Here is a 23,265-nt window from a genome sequence, read left to right as displayed (position 1 = left end):
CATCCCTGCAATACCAGGCTACAATTCTTACCACACTTCTTTTCAGCCACAAAACCAAGACCGAAACACTAAAGGTGGAGGAGTGTCCATATTCACCAAGGATATTCACACCTCCAGGCTAGTTGCCCAACACAATGCATCTGAAATTCTCCAGGTGCAACTAACACTAGGTAAGACTGCAATCCAAACTGTAGCTTGCTACAGATCCCCCACCATGCCCTAAGATTCTCACTACACCTTCCTAAACATACTGGAAAATATTAAGATACAACCAAACACCCTAATACTGGGTGATTTCAACTACCCTGCCATTAATTGGGGAAACTACTCGGGTACAAACTCCTTTTCCCAACGGTTCCCACCCCCCAGTAAGGAAACCTCCTTAAAAAACTTCTCCAAAGCCAACTTCATGCTATGAAGTCAGAAGTGACAAACTTCACAACATCCACGCAGACGAGATCTGGAAGTTCGACTGTAGAATCCTACACTAAGGCACTGTACAAGCACATCCACTCGTGCATGAATCATGCCATCCCAAATAGAACCAAGATGCTCTTCTCCAAAAAAGGAAGCCAATCTGGTGGTCCCCTGCTATAAAAAAACTATGCAACAGAAGGAAGAAACTGTTGCAGAAAAGAAGAAATTCCCAGGATGCAAACAACTCCCTCACCAGCCTCAGTAAGAAGCTGAGATCCCTCATAAAATCCTCAAATGCTAGTTATGAAAATAAAATTGCCAAAGATTCCAAAGACAACCAGAAGGCATTCTATAGTTATGTCAAGAATCTAAATGGCAATGCTCAGATCTGCTCTGAGCTACAACAGAATGGCATTAAATATACTGATCACAAGGATATTGTCAATATCCTGGCAGATCGATTTAGTGTCAACTTCACCCCCCTCTCACCCGCTAAAGGGCCCATCTCAATACCAAAAGATTGCCAAATTCCGATAATCATGGCCACACAGGTAGAAACCACACTCTCCAAAGCTAAGAATACAGCATCCATGGGACCAGATGACATCCCAGGCTGTGTACTACATGAACTACAAAATTAACTGGCACCTCACCTAAGTGTCATGATTAATCATAGCCTCACCTCAGGCTTCGTGCCATGCATCCCATCAGTCTGACAAGCCTGATCTGCAAGGGCATGGAACGCATTATCATGGAACTTATAAACAAAGACATTGGCAACCTTCAAACACTGGACCCCACCCAGTTTGGTTTTGTGAAGGGCTGATCTTGTCTCCTGAATCTGACTGGCTTCTTCAAATCAGTCTCCAGAGCTGTGGACAAGGGTAAGGTGGTCCACACAGCCTATCTGGACCTCGCCAAGGCCTTTGACACCATCCCCCACTCTGGAATCATAGGTAAACTTACTAAGCTGGGCATAAATCCCTACATCACTCGATGGGTTGCCAGCTGGCTTATTGACAGAACCCAGACTGTAAAAGTAGCTGACTCCAAATCCAGCTCCAGACAAGTGACAAGTGGAGTACCTCAGGGTTCAGTCCTGGGACCACTCTTGTTTGGCATTTACTTCTCTGAAGTACAGGCCAGCACTAAGGGACTCTGGCTAACAAAGTTTGCAGATGACTGCAAACTGGGAGCCATTATTGAATCCCCAAATGATGTGGATATTCTACAAAAAGGCCTTACAGAAAAAGATGCCTGGTGCCAGAGCCATGGGCTCAAGCTTAATGCCAAGAAATGTATAGTTATCCCCTTTGGAAAAAAACATGTACCCATGAATTACCACATAGGTGGCAGGACGCTAAACATCGAAAGTGTGATGAGAGACTTAGGGACACAGGTGGACAGTGGTCTTACTTTCGATAACCACATCGCCACAACAGTCAGGAAATCCTTCTATGTGGCACATCTCATCACTAAAGGCTTTTCATCCAGAAAAAAGGAGGTCATTGTCCCACTGTACTCATCCCTCATTAGACCCATTATAGAGTATAATGCCCCATTTGGTATGTACCTCACAAGACATCTGCAACAGCTGGAAAGGCCACAGAAATACCTCACTAAAAGAATCACAGGCCTAAAGCAGATGCCATATGCTGATCATCTAAAAAAACTCCAGCTATACTCTGTGGCATATCATCTATTCAGAGGCGATCTCTGCTTAACATACAAGGCCATGCTGTTGGATCTGCTCCACTTAAAGAAATCCCAATCCCTCAGAGCCACATGCTCCAGGGATCTAAACCTTGTCATCACAATGAACAAAACATGCTGGAGGGATAGGTTCCTGACCCAGAGACTTCCCATACTCTGGAATAGACTGCCCATACATGCCAAGCAGAGTGCCTCACTGGCCCTCTTCAAAAGGAACCTTGATGATTGGATGGGAGATAGGAAATTCACCCCAGGGATCATGTCATTCGCCCTACTAGACAGGGGCCCAGAGAAGTAAATATTGTGGGAAGAAATATCCAGGGAATTGTTATGGCTAGGCTTGCATAGGCCCTAGGGCTAAGAGCCTAGTACCAACCTATGAACCTAAATAGTTTCATAAATGTCTTCATAAATTTACCCACTTTTGTTATTAATTTTCTCTAACATATATTTCTTCCATCTTCATCTGTACCATCCGTAACTTGTGTTTAGCAACAGATTTGGGTCACTCACAGGCTGGCCAGGAAAGATATAATCAAGCAGCCAGCAGTCAGCTCTCATATCCAGGGTGAGGGATAAAGGAATCTCAATGACTGTACGACATTTGGTTTACACCAAGAGTCATGCAGATCATCCCATAATGGCTAGGGGTAGTAATGATATCATTGCACTAACTGCTCCCCCTGCTAGGGATTCTAAATCAGCCATCACATTCAAGACACCTCCAGGCTCCATAAACACAATATTACAGCCCTTGCTCCTCAATGCTAAGTGAAAGTGCACAGTAATGTCCTCTTCCTGAGGAGTCAGATGTCTTTTACCAAAGGGATATGTCCAGGATTTCCAGAAAGGAGTTACTTAGGGATCCCAGCTAGAAGCTGTGTGGTGGTGGGGCTGGAGAAAGAATTAAAAAAGAAAAACATACATTTTCCATCTTCAGCCTCTCCTTCCTTAACCCAAGTGGCACTTTTATCATTCTATGCCACAACCTTTTCTGTAAATCAACCACTAGGTCTACCATTCTCAATCTCAGATAAATTTCCCATGTTCCCTCCTACACATCATGTTCTCAACATGAAATGGTTTTCTAAGCCTCTCCATCCTCTTCTTCTGATTCCAGTGTTTGAGCTGGAATTCAATGTTACAAGAGGGAGCCCATATTCAATTTTAGGGATGAGTTCATTTTTAGCTAATGCATTATGAGCTACAGTAGTGAGGAGGTGCAAGATTCTATAGCATAGTTTTAGTTTGCGGAGTGCTTTGCTAATAATATTAAAGTTATGCTTGGCCAGTGAAAGAGTAGGGTCCAAAGTGATCCCTAGGTACTTCTGCTCTGTTACTAGTGGTTGTGGGTTGCCGTTTTTTATCAATAATAACTAGATTTGCTGATATAGGGAGTTTTTTGTGTGGTGACAAAATATTATGATGCTAGACTTCAGGGGATTGAGTAGGAGCAGATTTTTACTTGTCCATTGGCATAAATTAATAAAGCTAAACTGTAGTTTCTGCTAAAGGGTTAACATGTTTTTGCATGCTTCATGTAGTACGATATCTGTATAAACGACCAAGTTGCAGTGAGGTAGGTCAATGAATACATCATTGATGAAAAAGAAAAATATGAACAGTCCAAGGATGGATTGTTGTGAGACTCCTATGTTAACACTGCTTTCTGTTGAAAGCCAGATTCCTAAATGTACTTGTAATGCTGTTTTGGAGGTAGCTTTGAAACCACCTTATTACATTTGTGCCAAAATTAAATCTGCTATGTTTGTAGGGGAGCAGGTTATGATTTACTGTTTTGAGTACTCTTGTCAAATCAGTGAATAGAAATCCTCTAAGTTATGAATCATTCATACTGTCAGAAACAGTGTCAGTGCTTGTCTATAATGTTGTCATGGTACTGAAAGAATTTCTGAAACTATACTGCTTATCTCAAAGAAATACACATTTCTTTGTGTGATCCCAAACGTAGTTGTATATAAGCTTTACGAATATTCAAATATTTTTATTACAGGACACAGGTTTGCTATAGGTCTATAATCTTTGTGTTCCTTATGGTATGCATTTTTTTGGGAGGGGAAAAATATGTGAATGCTTAAAGGCTGTGGAAAAAATAGAAGAGGTTGAAAAGGTGCTGCTATGAAGGGAGCTGACATTTTCATGGAGGTGGGGTATAATTTTGAGAGCTTAGAGCTGTCTTTCATTTATGTTGAGAAGAGATGTTCTGACTTCTTTAACAGTGAGTTGTCTAAAGTAAAATACTGCTAAAGTGTTTACTTGGGCTGATCTGCGTGTCTTGTATTGTACTGTCAATGGGGGGGGGGGGTCAGACCATGGACAGTCTTTGGTAAAGTCATTGATCATGTCTCTTAGGAAGTTTCTATAGTCTTTAACAAAGTTAAGGCTTTCAGTTGCATTATTGGCTGATTGTGTGGAATCAGTGGCATTACCTGTTAAAGATTTCTGTAAAAGATTTGCTCTTGCCAGAAGTGTTCTGTCTCTAAGAAATTAGGTCTTTGCAGCACTGGAAGCAGTTCTAGCCCTTTCCTTGGGGTGATTGTATCTATCATGTAGTTGGCTGTTTGAGGGTTGTGGTTTCCATTCACTCCAGGCTGACTTCCAGGATTTAAGTAGTTGTTTTTGTTGCTTTGAAAGCCAAGGACATTTCTGCCCCCTTAACCTCATTTTTTTACAGTTGGGAAGATTGAGTATTGGCTCAGAGTTTCCAAATAAGTGGGAAAAACGCTGTTTGGATCTGTACAGTTGTAAATAGTGGACCAATCAATGGTTTCTAAGCTCTCATTTACTAGTTGCTGTTTAGTTTCTGAGAATGGTTGGTATGAGGTGATACAAGGTGGTTTCTTTACTTCTATAAAGGACCAATTAGAAAGAAATGTACAGTGATGGCTTAGAGTATTAGGGACTATATTGACATATTTGCATTTCACTTTTAAGTTTTTATAATGAAACTGAGAACAGAGTTACTGCCTGTCAGTTGGATGCTTCTTGTTAGTTGCTCCAAACCATGGAACAGAAACATTTTATTAATAGGGTGGTTGGGAGCTTTACCAGCTGTAATATTAAAGTCACCTATTAGTATTGTGTTACATGGTACCCCATTAACAAATATGTCCTGTATTAGTTACTGTAATACGGTTACTAAGGATGGGGGAATGCAGGCTATGCACAAACGCAAGTTGGTATGACCACCAACTGCAAGATGTATTGATAGCCAATTATGTTTTTGGTTGCTGCACTTGATGCAAGGCCTACCTTTTTGACAGTAGCTGAAAGACTCTTGTTAATAAGCATTGCTACCCCGCCAGTTTGAGATCCCATCTACTGCATAGGTATAAAGTATAGATGGCATTAATGTATTGGGACGACAATGGTTGCTCTTTAGCCAGGTTTATGTTATTTCCAGAATGTGTGGTTTTACATCACAAAGCCAAGCTTCAAAGGTCTGACCATTTGTTGTTTATGCTGCTAATATTGAGGCAGATCATTTTTAGGAATTGTTTTGTCATTGCTGTAAGGATTAGTAGTGTTACCCTGTGGATTGTTTGGTTGGCAAACTGCTGGCTTGGCACAGCTCTGGGATATTGTGCATTTAGTGCTGGACCTGGATTTGGTTGAATGCCTGTTTGTAGCAGTTTGACCAGATATTGCTCTGGTGAATTTGAAAAACTGGGCTAGGCTCTTCAGTGGTCTCTCTGACTGCATGCTTAAGTTTAGTGTTCTAGGTCTGTGATCTTTTTTTTTTTTTTTTTTTTTTTTTTTTGTGAAAAAAAAATCAGAAATGATCACTCTAGTATTTTTAAGAATGTATTTTCCTAATGTTGGAATGGTGATGTCATCCTTGCAGAAACGTCTAATATTGATCTATTGAAAATAAATTCCAAGACAACCTAGCCTACCAACCAGACATTCCACTACCACACAACCACCACAAAACTAAATAAAATACATCAGAGTTTAAAGTATTTCTGCATCCCATATAAACTCATGAACTCTACAAAATACTTCTTATTACATTATACCAGCTCAGAAAAAGGGAAATTAATTTATTGACTTTTCTCCAAACTGATGCAGCCTCAAATGCAGCATATTTAGAGACTGGAGTTCGGGGATAGGCGCACCCACAGAATGGAGTGTTCAGGGAAGGTATATCCACCCCTTGGAAAAAAAAGAAGGAAAAAAAAAAGAAATTTGGAAAGACATCAATCACACCAATCATAAAACCAACATTCTGGATGTGCTGATGTTACCAAGGATTCACACCTTTACTAAAACAACACAGTAAGTGCTTTCATCTCACAATAATTATCCAAAGACTTCACAGTAAAGATTTAATAAAAGCGTGATTCCTATATAAAATTAATGAGTCTGGAATGTTGGCTTTATGACTAGTATTAGGATTATTCACAAGTGTGGCTATTTTGGGAAGTTTTCATGTATGTAATGCTATAAATATGTATATTGTAATATATCACAGTAGTCTACCTTGCAGTTGTGTCAAGTATGTACTGCTACTACACTTTGAAGTAGATCACTTAAGACTGGGAACATCTGAATCAATCTCATCACTTACATGCCAGGTATTATCGACACAGAATCGCTTCTCCTTTTGTACCAAGGGATACTTTTTTGTTTCTTCCTCTATCCTTGCCAATATGAGTGTTGTGGAAATACCACGCTATCCTACGGTGTAAACATATCATACCTCCTCCTTCTCTCTGCACCTTGTGATGTCAAGAAAGGTCATTTGCAGGCAATCCATCTAGCTTATTATTATTTAAATGTGTTGGCTTGTATTTAGGATGTGGATAAGGTCTACTGCTTTTTCTGATCACATTTCTAGATGACAGTCTTTGCCTCTCAGGACATGGATATTTTGTCCACACTACATTTTTATTTGTAATGATATTTGTTTAGAAGTATCTCACCACTAATAGTTACTCTTTACAACTGCAAGATTTGGTGTTCACATATTCTGATCTAGGCACTGGATTTAACTTGCTATAGACTTTTTCTTCCACCATGTTGTGTGATATACTAGAATATGTAGACATGATTATCCTTAGCTTGCTGATGTAGACTGCCATTTCTAGTTTATTCTTATTTGCATCAGTGAGTATGTTATAAACAGGTATCATTTGTTCTGAATTTTCACTTTCACTATCACTATCTTACCTTGACTTTTCTTTCACACTGTTAATTTTTTTTTCAGATGTATCTCTTTTAGGATTCTGCCAGTAAGTTCTTTGTATTACTTTAAAGTTACTGCTTTGTTTTGTTGATGATCTACTTGTTTTTGCAAAAATGATTTGGCCTCTTGAATGACATGCATGTGAATATTTACTGCTGTACACTTTCTGGTTACAACACTATTCTGTTTTATATTTGCAATCTCTGGTTTGTCTTTTTTAAAATTCTCTCCCCAGGACCCCCCCCCCCCGACTCCTATACCTGTGTTCTATTGTCACTTGTGCTTCTCTAGGGAGTCAGTCAGTCAATCATCTCTGAGCTTGAAAAGAGCTCTCTAGTCCATTCAGTCACATTCAGGTGCCTGGTCCCCTAGTGGCGACAGTCATGCATTAGGGAGTGGACCAGTGCTCTGGTACCATGGATGTCCTCACACCATCCCTCCACACCCTTCCCATGGACAGTTTGCTCACTTGCAATGGTTAGGAAAGATGCATGTGCTTCCATCTATATCATCCTTGACTCAGCAGGATATTCTAACCCTGTCTGTTCTAAAGATGACTGCCTATCCCCTACTAGATGTCACCAGTGTGGCAAGTCAGGTCATCTCCCTCTCCCAAGATGGAGATCTGAACTGGAGATAGAAAATCAAGTTCATCCTCCTCTATCTGGCTCCTCAGAGCCTCATGCTGCTATCTGAACAAAGGTTTCATCACTCTGCATCAGCAGTCTCCATCCTTTTTTGCACCAAGAACCAGTTTCATGTAAGACAATTTTCCACGGACCAGCCATTGTGTGCACATAATAAACTAAATAGTATTTATTTACTTGACATTTGTTTACTGGGGGGCCCGACTGGACTAGAAGTCCATTTTCAGCAGAGACCCGAGGAGAAAAGCTCCAAAGTACAATAAAAAGCCACCTGGCAATAATTACCAAAATAACAAAAGTGTACTTCCTGCTTAACAGCATAACACTGATGTACTATGGCTGAGAGGTATGTAAACCTAATGGCAACCTTTCTGACTTTATAAGAGCAATATTTAAAATCTGTCCCTATTATTTGGCACTCTCCAGTATACCTCTCAACTGTACAGATTTTAGCAGAATGTCCAGATTTTTGCCTCATATTTTTGGTCTGTTTCTCATAAAGTTGTTGTTTTTCTGGCAAATCACTGGCAAATTATTGAGGTTTGAAGTCAGAAAATAATGACAGACAGTTGTGTTTCATACCGTTCAGAAAATTCATGCTAATGCAAAACCTGATTTCTATCTACTTTCTAAGTTTGTAAGAGCAGTACTTAAAAGTGTCCCTATTTTTGGGCCTTTGTCCCCCCAGTATTTTTGGCTTTGTCCAGATTTCTTGATCTAAGAGGTTGACAGGTATGTGTCCAGATGTATTGTGGGAGAGGTTGAGTGGTATGGTTGAGAGGTAGCAAACTTAATTGCTGCTGCTGCTGCTGCTGTAGGGATCACTCTCACTCTTAACTCACACACACACACACACACACACACACACACACACACACACACACACACACACACACACACACACACACACACACACACACACACCCGCATGCACGCACTCATACGCATAAGCACACACACGCACAGTCTCTTCTGCTTTCATGCATACATTCACTGCCACACACACATAGAAACAGACAAACACACACACACCAACACAGTCTCTTTTGCATTCATGCACACATTCACTCACACAAGATCGTTCTCACTCTCTCTCGATCTTTCTCAAACACACACAGTCTCGTTTGCTTTCATGCATGCATTCACTCACACATGCAGGCTGAAACATACACACACACACACACACACACACACACACACACACACACACACACACACACACACTTTTTTCGGTTTCCTTGACTTTTATTTTACATTCACTAAAGAGCAAAAGCGCTGCAGATCAAGTGTAAATTAACAGCTAGATCGATTTCCCTGCTCACTATCTCTCACACATACACACAGTCTCTTCTTTCACACACACACACACACACACACACACACACACACACACACACACACACACACACACACACACACACACACACACTTCCACTTTTTCATTTCACTCAGTGCCTGGTGGCCTGGTACCAAATGATCCACTGCTGGTACCAGTCCACGGCCCGGTGGTTGGGGACTGCTGCTTTACATCACAACCCCAAACATCGTCTGTTTTTTTACCATGTCTGCTTTGGATCTGCTGCTATAGTTGTCTTTTCTTGCTTCTTGTCTTGTATACTACTGACTGCCCAATCATTCTCCAACGCTGTTGCTTACTCATCGTCAAACAGTTTCACGCCTTATGTGTGTGTATATAAATATATATATATATATATATATATATATATATATATATATATATAGGTCTACTTTGATTCACTGAAAACTTATTTAATTGAATTCCAAAACGCTCACACCAAATCGCTGAAAGTTCAAATCACTGAAAACTTATTTCATTGAATTTCAAAACGTTCACACCAAATCGCTGAAAGTTCAAATCACTGAAAACTCATTTCATTGAAAACTCATTTCACTGAATCACATTTCACTGAATGTAAGTACTGTTGCGCAAATAAAATGTATATGCCCTTTTCCCCAATGTAGTGCGATCCTGGAGTTAATATATGTATATATAGTTGGGGGGGGCATAGCCCCACACCTACTTTTGGTTTTATATTGTTAGCTTTCAGTGAAATGAGATTCATAAATATAAAAGATAAGTTGGTGGGGGGGCTATGCCCCCCCCTAACTATATATACTAACTCCAGGATCGGACTACAGTGGGGAAAGGACATATATGTTTTATTTGCCCAACAGTACTTACGTTCAGTGAAATATGATTCAATGAAATTAGTTTTCAGTGATTTGAGCTTTCAGTGATTTTTTGAGGGTGAATTGAAAGTAGACCCATATATATATATATATACACACACACACACACACACACACACACACACACACACACACACACACACACACACACACACACGCGTCATATACCTCATCACCAATTAGCATTAAGTGACATGACACATTTTCTTAATTTAGATACCCAGCTTGTCCACTGTGGACCTAAGACCTGTCTTTTTGATGTCCAAGTGGTTCACTTTGGACCTAGGTTGTGACCAAGTATACTACAAAATCTGAATACTGAAGGTATTTGTACAGACTCTTTCCCTTGGTGTACTGTTATCTGCCTCTAGCTTGATTTCTCTCAATCTCCATTTGTATTACTTACTGCTTCTGGCTCTAGCCACCCTATATACAGATCTTTATGAAGTTCCAGCTTTGGTATTATCTAGGATTAAATGCTGCTAGTCTTAGAACTACTTGGCTGATAAAACTTTCCCAGGCTACCTGTAAACCTCTTCCTCTCATAGTCTCTAGTTATGATGCTGATCTAAAAGGAGGAAAACAACTGAAGGACAGAGAAGATTACAGACTAGATGCACCACAGATCAGGGATGGATCGAGGGTATGCTACTGAAAATTAACCTTCTACTTACAGATCTACCAGTATGGTAAGTACTTAACTTTCATATTTGATAACAGATGTATCTTTGGTAACCTCTGGGACAGAGTCCCTAGCAATTCCTTCTGAATGGTCACCATCATACAAATACACCAAAAATGACAGTTGACCTGAAGGAAGAATACAAGTTGGAGACAATATCTACTTTGTAATGCCTTGCAGACGAGCTGAGGGGAAAACCAGACAGCTACTACACAAATTTTATCAACACTGGTATTACAGAAAAAAGACAGCAGACATGATAATCATTCTAATGAAATGGGTTTTTGGAGATGAAACAAGTTCATAGATTCATAGGAGGTTACTAGGCTAGTGGACCTAGAGCCTTTACAAGCCTAGCCGTTTTAATCCCAAGTATCCCCATTTCTTGTTTTTGGGCAGCTCACAGAACGAATTTATGAGTGTGTCTGTGATCAATGCCGGCTACCCATGTCCAAGTTTGTTGCTGTATTTAATAATTCAATACAGTTAGTTAACCATCTTGAGACAGTGATCTTAGACACATTCTTATAAAGCTTAGGCTTGCAAAAGGGTATGAACAATCGATCACCTTTGTGGAGATAATTCCAGCCATGTAAAACTAACTGCCTATACACACCCATACAATGAAAAAGGCACTCAATATGATTGGGATAATCAGTGAGAGATTAACTGATTGGTTCACATTTGACTCTTTGGTAAACTTAAGCATTAAGGAAAGAGCTGTCCTAAGGACCTCTCCTTATTAAAAAAAATATATATCATTTTCACTTTCTACCCTAACTTCCAAACTTCTCCAGGAATACCCTCCTGGAGACTTTCAGAATATTAACCACTATTTTTATCTCATCTACTATCTTAAAATCAAAGTTAAAGTTTATTGTCATACAGATCAACACAGAGGAAAAAGTGTGCATCACTGTACGAAATTTCAGTACTCAGGCTTGTACCATATGAATGACAGTTTACAGAAGAAAGATACATTAATAAAAAATTAAATAAAAATTAAAAAAAATATATACAAAAAGGTAAATAAAGCAAAACAAATTTGAAAGCTCTATTTACATCAGAAACACAACAAATCCAACAGCAAGAATAGACACAGTAGAAATATAAGGATGCCCAAAAAACAGTATTATAATAAATAAGACAGGCACACATGTAAACTTACCCTCCACCAATATATACCATAAATTTACAGTTCACAGTTTTCCTACTGCAGAGAGAGAGACGCATGAAGTGAGCTATTCATAGAGTTTGTGTAAACAACAATAACAAATTGCATGCAAATGTTTTTCCCATGTAGCACGTTAAGCTATGGGTTTGTTATTCAACAGTCTGATAGCATGTGGGAAGAAGATATTATGGAATCTGGACGTCCTGCATCTAATGTTTCTGTAGCACTTCCTTGTTGGCAGGAGTTTGAACACTCCATAAGCTGGATGGTGTGCATCCCTCAATAGTTTTTAGACTCTGCCATAGCATCTGTTTGAATATATGCCCTGTAGGGATAGAAGGTTGGAGCCAATGATTTTTGTAGCCTGTTTAGCAATCTTATCCAGTGCCTTCCGATCAGCTTGAGCGCAATTTCCATACCAGACAACTATGTTGTTTGTCAGTACACTCTCAATTGTGGCTCTGTAGAAGGTGTGTAGGACCTGTGAGGGAAGGTTAGCTCTACAAGGTCTCTTAAGGAAGTGAAGACATTGTTGGGCTCACTTTATAAGGTAGGAAGTGTTTGTGCTCCAAATTAGGTCTTGCAAGATATGTACTCCTAGGAATTTGGTACTATTTACTCTTTTCCGGTGTGGCAGCATTGATGATGATAGGGGTGTGTGGCTTTTCCTTCTTCCTAAAATTGATGATGATTTTCTTAGTCTTCCCAACATTTAGTGCTAAGTTGTTGTCAGTCCACCAATGAATGAGTTGGTTCACTTCTTCACTGTAGGCCCCCTCGTTTTCTTTCTTGTTAAGGCCAATTACTGTGGTGTCGTCTGAATATTTGATGATTTGACTGATACACAGTGTGCAGTCATGTGTTAGAATTGTTAAAAAAAGCAGACTGAGTATGCAAACTTGTGGGACCCCAGTGTTTAGGGTGATGCTGTTTGAGTAATGCTTTCCAGCTCAAACTATTTGTGGCCTCTCAGTTAGGAAGTTGAGGATCCAGTTGCATATTGTGTTTTCTATACCTAGTTTACTCAGCTTAGACAGCAGTTGTTGTGGAATAAGTGTGTTGAAGACCGAGCTGAAGTCTATGAACAGCATGTTTACATAACAGTCCTTATTTTCCAGGTGGTCCAAGGTGTGATGAAGTGTTAAGGCTATGTTAGTTATGTCCGGCCTTGGAATAATTAAGTCTTCCATAAATATTTCCATTTGTGTTCTTTCCTGATTCCACATTCCTCTGCTTTATAGAAATTTTTTATAAAATTTCTGAAATATCTTTAATACCTCTACAGGATCTTTTGTTATTTTTCATGTTATAGGCTGCCTGAGTTTGGCAACAACCCTTTCTACTTTCAGTTGCCTAAGTCATTATGCTAAAAGTTTTTGTGCTCTGGAGTTATAAAAAAAAATAGTTGCTTAACAGCAAGTTTTCTAAACCCATGCATATTATTCATATATGCCATTATTTTCTCTTTAGCATTCAGCATTTGTGTCTTTTCTTGTTCTGTGAGATTTCTCTTATTCTGCAATACTGTAACCTTTGTCAGCCCCGCTAAGTAATTCCTACTGCTCTGTAACCATGACTTTTTTTCTTTTATTTCTATCATATTTTTAAACTCCATTTTCATTTTATCTCACTCAGTAGATATAACTTCTAATGATATTTCTATCTTCCCTAATAACTCTTGAATAATTTCCACTACCCATTCATTAAATTCCTCTCTTTTTAACAGGTACGTGGGAAAGCTCCAGTGTCTCCTTTTTACTTCATTATCCTACATTATCTTGCTTTTTTATTGATACATGATCTGAAATAGTTATTGGCTGTGTTTAAGCTTTCAATCAAATGCACATGTTTCTGTGAAATACAATTTCTGTCTACTCTAACCCAGTTATTGTACCTTGGTGAAACGTATGTAAATTCTGTCAAGTTCGAATACTTAATTCAAATCTTCCATACCAAATATATGCTATATTTTCTCATCTAGATCCCCCTGATATATCCTCACCACTGCAAATCATGTTCTGGCCCCCACCTACAAGTAATATTCCCTGCTGAAAACTGATTTTTCCCAAAATTTTCTTAAGCTGTATAACAGCAGTTTTAGGTGGAATATAAATACATGCCAGCAGAATCCTCCTCACTTGTAAATAGCCCCTACTACCACAGATCTACCATTATTGTTTTTTCCCCTCACCTCTAAAACTATTAGAGTTTTTTAGCAATTAGCATAATTACTACCCTTTTCATTTGTCCCTGATATTCTGCATAATGTCCATCCTGAAATTCTTTCTTTGTCAAATGTACATGTTAATTTCTTTCTAAACGTGTTTCTCAGAGCATTGCTACTTGCACTCTGCATTTCCTCATATAATTTAATACTCTTTCTTTTTGTCTATACATACAAGGCCATTTATGCTCCAAGATAATATGGATAATGTAGCTATTATGACAAAAGACTGTTGTTCCCACTTGTTACACTTGTTAGTTTTTTAAATGTGTATCAGAAACATAGTTAGTTCAACCAGTGCCCTGAACCAGCTCCCCGCCCCTCAGCTCTTCAAGTGAAGAGCAAAAAAACAAGGCTGTTCCTTCTACTGGCATACCCACGAGATGGCCAGAAGGACAACTCCCCCCCCCCCACTCCTGCTCAGCCATTTAGGTCCCATTTCTGTACCCTGTCCTTAAACATAATGCATAAAATAAAAAATAATACTACTAATTTCTATTTAAAACTGTTGCAAACTGCTTGCTACAAGTTTAAAAAATAGTTGCTACAGTTTATACCTTCCCTGCATGGAATGCTATGGAACTTATGTTTTAGTTTAAAAAAATGCTTCTTATAAACTGTAGCAAAGTGCTCAATACAAATATAGTGAACAGTTGCTACAGTTGATACCCTGTCTGCACAGATCACTACAGCACTGAGGTTTTATTAAAAAAATAGATAGATTTGTTTACTTATAAACTGTAGAAAACTGCTTGTTACAAATGTAGCAAACAGTTGCTACAGTTTATACCCTGTGTGATGGCACCCACTGGACCAGTAATCCAGGGGCCTCAATCCTTACAACTGGCAACAGTGGAGGATGTACAATGGGAGTATAACAGGTACACACACAGAATTTCCAGATGCAGCTCTCTGCATCAAGTGCAATTTCCCTTAAGAGCACACAGAGACCACAGTCACTCTGGGGCTGGTTACTCCCTCTTTCTCCAGACCCTAGTAAGACTCCTCACTGGCACAGCTATAGAACTGAGATCTCAGCTGAGTGGCCAAGCCAAGACCTCCAGCACCCTGTCTGTCCAACCAGTGCTTCTTGTCCCTGCCCAAGTAGCTGATACACACACACACACACACACACACACACACACATACACATACACACACACACACACACACACACACACACACACACACACACACACACACACACACACACACACACACACACACACAGACCTGGGAAAGGCTAACACAGGTTTACTACCTATGCCCCCTTTTTCCCAGACTATAAGGTAGTTATCACTGCCACCAGCCAACTCCTTATCAGCTACTTTAAAGCCCTCAACAAAGGGTGTCCAAGCTTACCCTGTAATATTAATACAAATGATAGTTTGACCAAGGGATAGGCTATTAGTAGTGGCCCACACAGTGTCACCAAATAAATATGCAGGTACTCTCGAAAACATAAATAGCTCTACAAAGATCAGCCACAGTGAAAGGTTTAAATATATTTAATAATAAAAAAAACAAGACAATACTAAATATATATTCACACTGACATCAGAGTTGAAAATCACAGGAAATATTTAAAATGCTGAAGGACAGTCTCAAATAAATAAAGAAACATATCTAAACTAAGATTCACTATTTTCCTGACTGTATCTAAGAGAGTTACTATACCCTAGAAACTTGAGCAAGGCAGATGTGTGGTGACTGGATATTGTAGTTGTTGCCAGGGCCAAAACAGAATACAGAATGCTGTGTCTCACTAAGACTTCTCAAATTAATATCTCAAACATTACCTCTGGAATAGTTTGCATAATTACATCATTTCTTATCATCTGACCCTATCCCAGGTGAACCCCCCACTGCTGGAAGCTAGCAGTATTTAGCATCTACCCATAAAATACGTAGACCTCAGATCTTTGGCAGATTCTGGAAGTCATAAAAAATTATATCCCCTCATGTTTTCAAAACTAGTAATTAGTTCACTCTGAAGACAATACAGAAAGCATCTCAGCACAGACTCTCTTTCTCTAGCTGCCTTGAAAACTGAAAGATACCATCTTTTATTGTGTAGCCATAAAGTAATTTAATTTCAGCTATTTTTTCTGAATTTAACCTCCTGTATTCCAGTTTTCACTGTTAAAATATATACATTTAAACAGTTACAATAGTGCATGTACATTTCTGTTCTTTTCCAGTAGGGCACACTGTGGATCCATTTTAAGCACAAGCATTTTATAAAATACCTTTTCAACACACGTCTGTACAAACCAGTTTGATATACACATGACATACAGTTCTGATACATTTGTAACACAAGCATCTTATATAAATCAAGTTGATATTCACAAATTACATAATTATTTACAAGATTCCAGATAGCTGTGCTGGCAGTATCTCACATTGTCACACCCTGCCTGCATACACCCTGCCTGCATAGATGCTACAGTTTAAACCACACATGGAGTGCTGCAGCGCTCATGTTTGACCACAAATGCAAAACTGGCTTCTAAAAGCCAGTACTGCATTAGAGATTGGGACCTGCTGATCATGCCCCCCCCCAAAAAAAAAAACTCTGTACTCAGGGCAGTTGCTTCTCTTCTCTCAGCCTGCCCTAGATATGCCACATGTGTGTATTTCCAACTTTCATGTTTGGCAGCCAGTGGTTTCTTCTCATCTCCATTTGCACATATGTCACATTTTTAAGACTTTTTGTATTATTGAAAACTCTCAAACAAAAAAATTAAATACATTTTCAAAACACCCTCATCCCCTACTAACTTAGAACAAACACACAAAATTATGTATATCTTCAAAAAATGAAGTTTGACCCTTCAAAGAACAACTGCCCAAAACTGATAGCTGCTCTCAAATGCATTACTTAACCTAAAATTACAGTTACCTATGTTAAATCATATGCCAGTAATTTACCTATGCTAAAGCATATGCCACGCTCATGTTCCCACGTACACTGATTGCTGTATGTTCTTTTCCCATATCTGATCCCCTCCCACATGTGAAAAACGTGTATGCTTTCATAAAACATTTACTTTTTACTCTAATAAAAAGATTACTGGCTATCTTTAAATAAAACAAAATTGTACATTGTTCCATTAAATGCATCAAAATATTAAGGCTGCTAGTGTAGTTGCTCTATCTTATTCACTACTCATAAATTTCACTGAACTGCTTGCCATTTTACTTTTAAACTCTGCCTTTCCCTTAGCAAAGAATGCTCAGAACACAATATTAATAGCTTGCACTTGCAGACAGCTTGTCTTCATGTAAAAGTAGTCAAGAATTAATCTTTGTAAATTTCACTCAGAACAGATATACCTCTGCCTTAGCAGTAGACACATTGACTCCCACTGAACATTTGCTAATGGAAAAAAAGTTAACATCTTTGCAGATGTAAGAAGCTTGACACTTTTCATTGTTTTCATCATTTTATCTAATGTTTCATGCCTACTTGCATACATAAATACTTGTTTATAGCTTAAGCCAAGGACATCAATCTATATATTCAACCTTGCAAAAATAAAATCTCAATTCTACATATAATCAGTGCACTTTTTATGCCCCACCCCAACCCAGTAGCCCAGATCACAGAACATTAACATCAAGCTTGCTTTTGTCCAGCCTTTCTTCTACTCTGCAGCAGAGCCTGTATTTTCTTACAACCAAAAAAAAAAATACTGGTTTACTTTAATATTTTTAACAGTCACTAAAGAGTCTCCCCCACATCACTCCTGACCACACACTACACAAAATGGCTTTACTACACATAACATGCAGTTTGTATCATGAAATATTTTGTACAAATATTAATAAGAACAAAAATGGTTTTACTTACAGTTATGTTTTTCCATTTCAGTTGTCTAAACATTAATGATATAAAGTAGAGTATATGCTTTACAGTCCACCCACAAGTTTAACAAAGCCAACAAAAGTCCAGTCTTTCTCAGTCACTTTTTCTTGCAAAGCCATATTTCAGAAATGTGATCGATGCTTTATAGTCTTCCATTTATTCACTAATTTCAGTGCTGCTGGTCATCCTCTTGTTCATCTCCATCACCCAACACCAGACTCTTGTTCAAGTCCAAGGCACTCTTTTTTTTCTTAACACACACTTATTGAATTGTCACTTGTGACCTATGCAACTTTACATTTATACAAAAGAAATCAAACTGTATTAACAAATTAACATTATACTTCACATATATTCCTATAAATCATATAACATAACCAACATTACATAAATTATTAAATTCCTGCCCCCTTTTTAAACAAGAAACATCTTTATTAAACCATCACTATCAAACCAAATCAACATAAGCAATCGTACATTTATATAAATGAAAACAAAACCAAATCAACATAAGCAATCATACATTTATATAAATGAAAACAAAACCAAATCAACATAAGTAATCATACATTTATATAAATGAAAACAAACTACACCAATCCTAGTTGCAAGCATTTTACATCACAAACCATACTGACACCCCCCCAGTTGCAAACATTATATATATATCACTTATAATCTAACTAATCATTTTCAAACATTATATTGCTTATTTAAGTCCTGCCTTCTTTTAGATCTCATTGCTCACCTGTATGTATTGTTCCCACAATTCCTATTTTGTTCCTATGTAGTTTGCTCCTACCCTTTTCTAAACATCTCAATTCCAGTTATTTTATCTGTGTTACTATATTCACTGCTTCTAATATGGTTGGTTTAGATTTTGATTTCCATTTTCTAGTAACTGCTTTTTTGGCAGCCACCATAATTTGACACAGCAAGACATTATCATGTCTAGGCAATTCAGATTCTGTATTATACCTCAGAAAAATCATTGCCCTCATCACACCAATCCACCCACTCACCATCTCTGACAGTGCATCCTGCAGGGAACCATTAAAGTCAGCCAACCCACTGCGCTCCCAGAAAATATTTTCCCCAAGTATCTCTTTTTTTCTCCCGTTACACCTCCAACATTTGCTGTCTACCTGAGGAAAAATTCTCTGGTGTCTACATAGATATTTTTATACCTGAAGTAAACATTTCCAAGCAAAAATCCTATATCTTCTAGATTTTGTTGCATATTTGGGAGACATACACATATCCTCCCATTGTTTCTTTGTGAATTGCTTATCCAATCTCTCTTCCCAATCCTTTCTAACCACCTCTGATTGATTCTTATAGTTATGCAATATTTTATATGCTGTACTAATTATTCCTTTTTTAATGGCAGCTTCTGTTCTAAATTCTACAAAAAACTCTACCAGTGCTGGTCTTTCATTTAGGATCCCCATTTCTTTCTCTTTGTCTATACTCTGATATCAATCCTTGATAGGGAAGGCAATCTGTAACCTGCAGTCATAGGATCATAGGAGGTTGCTAGGCTAATGGCCCTGGGGACTTTACAAGCCTAGCCAATAGTTTATCCCTAAAAGAAACCTCAGTCAGCACCTGTCACCCCTGTCAATGAGGGACAGAGGTGGAACCCCTGGGGAAAATTTGTGGTTTCCCATCCACTCATCAAGGCTGTGCTTGAAGAGGGTCAGTGAGGTGCTCTGTTTGATGTGTATAGGAAGTCTATTCCAGAAACCAAATGGAAAACGCACCAAACAAGCCTGTACACAAACTCCGTTTATTGCAGTAAAAACACACCAAGATTAAGTGCTTTCGTCTTTCACATAGAAGACTTCATCAGAATATTACTGCACACTGGTTCAAGAACTATTTTTATACCAGTACATTACATAATAGATAAAATTGAGCCAATGGTATTGTCAAAAAAAGTCACATGTAAAATGGTCACATGAGCAATATTAAATACACAGCATGTTAATATTCAAGCCATCTTAGGAATGTACTGCACTATACAAGGCAGCTAAAGGTACTGATACACTTTTTTCCTCAGAAATGAGGTTTAATAACAATTTTTCATCCACACAAAGGGCTGAGGGCTGTAATATGGCTTCTAGCCTTAGAAGTGTTCAGCATGATGTCCAGGGTAAATTTGATGCTTTAGTTTCTAAAGCATTTGACTTTCAAGATATGACTGGTTCTGGTCACACAAATTATGTAGTAGGAAATGTTCAAGACTTTGGTTCACTCAAGAACATGATTTCTTTCTTTGAAAAGAGACTTTTTAAATACAAAAGTTTGCAAATGGAAATTGTGTATTTGAAACAATGCACCAGTTTAAAAGTTATACCACAAGGCTTGAGAGTTTTTAAATTTATTATGCCAATATGATTGAATACTTTGTGTGTTTATTTGATAAATGGAGGATGCAACTTTTAGAAAAAAAACATTATTTTACAATGAACAGATGCAGGCAAAGATGGGTAAAGACTTAAACACTAATATTGTGAATGACTTGCTGTTTTCAAAGTATCAGGATTTTTATGAAAAAAATTATTAACAGGGTAGAAAGGAAATGTAATGCATTGTTTTTAAAGAAAAAAAGAAAGTTAGAGAGGGATGTTAAACATTATCAAACAAATTAATTACCCTACTAGTAGGTTAACTATGGAGAAATTTGTTCATGGCTCTGATGTGCACAATAATTCTGCTGGTAATGACAGGGAAATGGCTGATGATATTTATAATGACTATGCTGAAATGTATAATGAAAAGGATGAAGGTGGTTCACAGGATTTTCAGCAATTAAGATGCTCAGAAAGGATAGCAAACAGAAATCAGGAGAGGAAATACACATACAATCATGCAGTGCAAATTCAAAAGGGACATCCCAACCAGGGGAGGTGGAGGAACAGATATTAATTGTTGGCGCTGAACGTATAATGCATATTGTTCAAGGCTTTAAGATTTATAATTACGCAGACAGGGCTATCACTAAAGATTTATTTTTCACTTTTTTCTAAAGGATTTAAATGTGTTCCCTCCAAAATACTGGATGTTGCTGACTGTTTGTTAGATGTTCAGATGTACACTAGGAAGCTCAATTTCCATCCCTTTTTTTTCTCAAAATCAAGTGGGGCCTACAAATAAGGCAAGTGCATACAAAAATATTCTGAAGAAAATTAGTGTGTTCCATCCACCACTCCATCCCCTTATTAATGTTTTTGAGAAGGCAGTGAAATAATACATGTATGAATTATGGGCTCAGAATAGGAAGCTTTATGCCAGCTTAAGTTCTGATGAAAGAATTCTCATGAATCAACTGAGGGGGGACAAGGGACTGCATATCATGACCCATGACAAGGAAGGTGGTATAGTAATATTCAGTTCAGAGGATTATTCCAACATTATGCAGAATATTTTATTTAATGAAGAGAATTATGCACAGGTTTTAAGAACCAAATAAATATTGCATATCAACGTATTGACAGTTATTTAGAAGAATATGTCCTGGACAAGCGTATTACTAATGACCTCCTTAATTTTCTTATTAATTCCTATCCTAAGGTGTCAGTCATAATCGGCATACCGAAAATACACAAATGCATCATTGAACCACCTTTTTGACCCATTGTTGCTGCCAGTGGCTCCAAAAACACATAACCTGGCACTGTTTGTAGATAAAATGACTAAGCATGTAGTGGAGAGAGCAGCACATCTAGTTAAGGATTCCTGGGATTTTCTAGGACAGCTTAAACAAAATCTATGGGCAGCTGATTTGGTATTTTTAACCACTGATGTGAAAGATCTTTTTTCCTGTATTCCTAAGCAAGAAGGATTAGAATTTATTTAAAGAGACACTCTTTACATGTTCCACCTTGAATCATGGTAAAGTAAACCTGGTGTGTGAAATGATGACACTTATCTTAAAGAATAATTTTTTATTCTTTGAGGGCCATATTTCCAACAAACAAGAGGAGTTGCCATGGTGGCTGCCTGCCCTATATATGCAAATATAGTACTATTAGGCTGGGAATTAAGATATGTATTCCACAAAGATTTTTGGAACAACATCCAGTTATATTGCAGGTTTTTGGATGACATCTTTATTTTGTGGAAGGGAAAAGTGGAAGATACCCCTGGCTTTATTAACTACATGAAAAAAACTACATCATTTTTGAAATTTACTTATAGCTACAACAATAGAGGTATACATTACCTGGACACGGAAATTTCCCATACACCTACAGGTTTCAAATCTAACATATTTCGTAAGAGTACTTTTTGTAATTCTTACCTTCATTATACAAGCAACCATCCACTTTCACAGAAAAAGAGCTTAGTCAAAGGACAGGCTATAAGAATTACACGCATGACTTCAGAATTGAGTGATGTGAGGCAGGAATTTTTCACATTAAGAGATCTGTTTTTAAAAAAGGGGATACCTGAAACAAATGGTGAAACAAATTATTGAGGAGGTTTACACAGGATGGGGAAAAAATATAAGCCCCTGTTAGGAAACCACCCATTAACTAATATAACCCCCACAGATCCTGGTGAAACGAAGATTTATGAGCATGCATGTACACTGCAATACAGTCCTATATCATATGAAGTGAAAAACATTAATAAAGAACTGGAGTATATTTAGGGTAAATAATGATGTGTTAACTGCAGTGGGAGATAAACTAGTCTTTATCAGCAAAGTGGACATGAATATCAAACATATTATGGAAAACAATTTGAATTTACCGATAGAAGGTGGTTGTGGTACAACACATTGTGGGAGGTGCTCCCAATGTACTAATATTTTCAAAGCACCTCAAACCCACCTAGCTAATAAGATGGCATTTAAGGTAATATTCAAGAAAGGAAATTGTTTTACCACCAGAGTGGTGTACCTTGCTCTATGTGATATGTGCAATGGATTCTATGTTGGAAAAACGGAGAGGGTGTTGAAAAGCAGAATCTATGAGCACATGTAAGATGTTAAAAACAAGAAGGATACAAGTGCATTATATAGGCAGCCCCTCACTTGTTCTAATTTTAAAGGTTTTAAATTTGGTATTTTGGATACTGTGGACATAGATTTGAGGGGGGGGAGTAAC

Source organism: Protopterus annectens, chromosome 1.part1, assembly GCF_019279795.1.
Source record: "Protopterus annectens isolate FY-2018-M chromosome 1.part1, PAN1.0, whole genome shotgun sequence".
Classification (NCBI taxonomy): Eukaryota; Metazoa; Chordata; order Ceratodontiformes; family Protopteridae; genus Protopterus; species Protopterus annectens.
The sequence above is the reverse complement of the archived record's forward strand: the minus strand, read 5'-3'. Positions refer to the sequence as shown.